Consider the following 3,696-nt stretch of genomic DNA (forward strand, 5'->3'; position numbering starts at 1 on the left):
TCATGTTTTCTGGCCTTGAAGGGGGTTAGTGTTTTACAGAATAGAGAAAAGAGAGATTCTCCATTAAAATGGTACACATAGTGGCTGTCTCATGGCAGCTGCTGTGGTCACCAGCTGGAGAGTTTCTCAGTCAAATGGAAAGCATTAGAGGAAAATTTGGGCAGGGATGGGCTTACCAGCTGCTCCAGAATGTAGAAAATTGCTGGCCAAGCACACAGCTGACCGCCAAGACTGCCTGCCATCATACAGCCACACCCTTGGGCATGTTCCCTTTGAAAGCCTTGTGGCGAGGTTTTGGGTGGGCACAGGGACCTTTCATAGCATCACCACAGCTGGTACAGTGGTGAGAAGATGATGGGTGGAGCTCAGGAAGAGCAGGGAGAAGGGACCAGGAAGCATAACTACTTGAGTGCATTTTCAAAAACTGCTTTGGCAGCACAGGCCCAATGAAGTAAGCTTTTTTCTGGTGTCTCCGCCTTGGAGAGAGGGCATGTGTTAGCGGGTGGGCACTACTGTGAAGGAGAATTTGATAGCATTAGTACAAGTAAGAGGTGCAAACATGGGCTGCTGTGACTATGTCTGGAAATCCCAAAATATTTTGAAATTATTTGCAAAGCTGTTTTGTTACCCAGTCTGCCCACAGGCATCCTTAGTCACCTCATCCACAACAGCCCCCCTTTTTTCTGTCTTCTATGCCCCATTGTGACCATCTTCTCATTTGCTTCACTGAAACCTCCATTCGTGATGTTTACAAGGGATGTATTATATAAGGGGAGCCAGCTAGCCAGGAAGTCTCTCCCCAGCTCTTCTTGGGTGTCTTTATTTCACGTTGCACATTCCTGTATCAGGGCTGACTACCCTGGGGTGCTTCACTAGCCCCCTTCTGCTTTGTCCTTTATATTTTATTTTTTTATATTTCCCTTTTTCCTTTTCAGTCCCTCCCTCTCAATTTGTTTCCATCTTTATATTTCTCTTTCCTCCTCCATTAGGCTCAGAATGGCAGATATGGAGAGAGACAGGCCGAGAGTAGGGTAAAGGTCACGCCCCCCAGTACCTCTCTTCCCCTGCCCTAAGCTAATCATCATAACAGCTCCATTCAGTTCACACATACCGCACGCCGGGGCCTATGCTAGGAGTACACTATGGGTGCATTAATTTCATTCTCACAACCAGCCTGTGAGGTAGTGACCACTATTTTCTGCATTTTAATGCTGATGAAAGGATGGAACAGAAAGGTTTGATTAACTCGCTTAGTATCACACAGCTAGTAAAAAATGAAGCTAAGATTCGAATCCCAGGAATCTGATTTTAGAGTTTGTGCACTTAACTACTGGGCTGTACTCTCAAGACTCTGCCAAGTTTTGTCAGGTAGTGGCACTTAAAATGTGATGATGCATATATGGCATAAAATGGGAGTAAATTGGAAGAGACCTGGGCTTGGTGAAAAAAATTTTTTTTTACTTTCTTTATAGTATATAATGAGAAGAAAATATAAAATAATAGGTACCACATCACATATTGCACTGTAAAAATTTTCCCAATAAAATAGTTTTAGATTTTGAATGAGAATCTTGTGCTTATTTCCAAGAATATAGCTTTCTGATATTAAGTTTTATGCTTAAAATAGCAATATGCAATCCTGATCAAGATTTTAAATGATGATCTTTTCAAATTCTTAATAATCAGCATTGACAAGAGACTTTGCGCACGTGGACTCTGGCAAACAGGAGGACAATGCTCATTGCTTTTTTCTGATTGATGAACATTTTTTTCTTGCTGTTGGACATAATTCAGATAATTCAATCACTAAACTGTCCTTCAAGGGTGTGAGCATTCTTTCAATCTGACAGCTATTACTTTTCATTGATGAATGTAGTGCTCAGATTTCTTATGATAATTTGAGTGAATTTGAAAGGATTGCAAATCCGATTCAACTTTTTTATATTATGTATTTCAAAATAATAATGAAGCTTTTTTTCCTTAGGAATACACAGATATTACACCAGTGGTCTTAATAATTGTTCTTAAAATTAAAATAATGAAATTACTAGTGAGTCATTTTTAACCTCCTCTTTAATGTTGAATTTTTGCTTTTAAATTGATATACCTTGTCAGTTCATTATATATTTCACATGCTCCTTGCAATTTTCAATTAAGTTCATTCAGGTCCTCAGCAAGGTCCAGCATATTTTGAAGTCAATAATTATTCTTTAAAATTTTTTCAGTGTGTAACTCACAATTTATTTTTCAATCTATGTATCAGCTGATAAGCTCTCATAGAACTCTCCTTAGACAGTCAACTGCTTTAGTGTGAAACAGAAGGGAGAGGTCGTCTGAACCTATGTCTTCACTAAAAGCTAAAAACAGAAGAAGTTATACAGGTTTAGATGTTATTAGAGTCATCTTTTTTTATAACAACCTTTCATGTGGAATCAGATCCACAGGCAAACTTTTCTATGACAGAGCTTTTCTTAGAATAAATATTACTTGAATCTCAAGATTTTCAGAAGGAACTGGATGCACAGTCTGTACGCTTGTCATGCAGCCGCACCATTGGTATACAAACGGGCAGTATATTTCCAAACACTGCTTTAACGTGTTCATATACTTCTTTGACTGCTTCATCCCCAACAACTTGGTTTGGTTCTTCTTTGAAAGACAAATGGTATAACTCCAAGCCTTTCTCTTTAGGGTTTCTAACTGGTGCTATTAACCACATAGTCAGTTACTGATATATAATATCCAGTATGGAAAACCCTGAGAGGTGGGAAAGGGAGGTGAGGAAATGCTAAAATAATCTGTAGTAAACTGGAGGTGGGGAGCTGAAGGTTCAGGAACCTGTTCCAGAAGGGAAAAGAGTCACCAAGGTAATGGGGAGTCAAACTGGGAGCAACCAGGAAGGAGATGGTCAGCATTAAGTCAGGACCTGGGGCAGTAAAGCCCTGGAGATTGCATGAGGTCAGACAGAGCAGAAGACAAGACTAGGTATCCTGGAAGACAGCTGCTGTTTGGGTGAGGTTGAAGGTTCAACCACATTTTGAATCACCAGCCTAGGGAGTCACCTTGCCCCATCCTTCATCTTAAAAGTGATGTGGACCAGCTCTCCAAGAGAACAATCTCCTGACCCAGGCCTAGGCCACTCTTTCCATCAGGGTTGGAGTTCTTGGGGGTAAGGAGAAATTCTTCAAGGACGTGGGGATTGGGGAAGGGGATTCTGATGGAGCCCACGGCTACTCAGGCACAAGTGGCTTAGGTTTTACTTTAGCCATTCCACTTCCTCCCCTTCTCTCTTTTCACTCTTCAAAGGCTCCCACTTGTCTTCTCCCCCCTACTCAGTCCTCTACGCCACCTATCAGGCTACACGGTATCTTCCCTGACTACCCACTCACATTGATGAGGATGGGTTTGCATGCGTGCACATCACTACGTACAAGTGTTCTCGTAAGTTTTCAGCCCCTCTCTCGCCTGTGCATGTTGCACTCACCTCCACTACAGCAACTGTCGCGCTGCATTGTCACTCCTAACGGGTCCTTGCCCTCCTACCCTCCCTGGGCTGAGAGCCTTTTGAGATCAATGTCTTCATCTTACTCATCTTGGTAACCCTCTGAGCCTGCATTATTCCAAAAAAAAATTTGGGGGGTAGAATTTTAGAAAATTCTGCATGGTCCCAGAATTCTAGTAAAAGTGTATACTTCT

The 3,696-nt window shown here is 41.7% G+C and overlaps 1 protein-coding gene across 1 annotated transcript in view; it reads left to right on the forward strand.

The window, feature by feature from the left end:
• CASQ2 (calsequestrin 2 (cardiac muscle)) overlaps nucleotides 1-3,696 on the forward strand; it is a 44,945-nt gene that overhangs the window by 30,497 nt on the left and 10,752 nt on the right. The window lies entirely within an intron of this gene.

This window comes from Galeopterus variegatus, unplaced genomic scaffold, assembly GCF_000696425.1.
Source record: "Galeopterus variegatus unplaced genomic scaffold, G_variegatus-3.0.2 Scaffold2086, whole genome shotgun sequence".
Classification (NCBI taxonomy): Eukaryota; Metazoa; Chordata; class Mammalia; order Dermoptera; family Cynocephalidae; genus Galeopterus; species Galeopterus variegatus.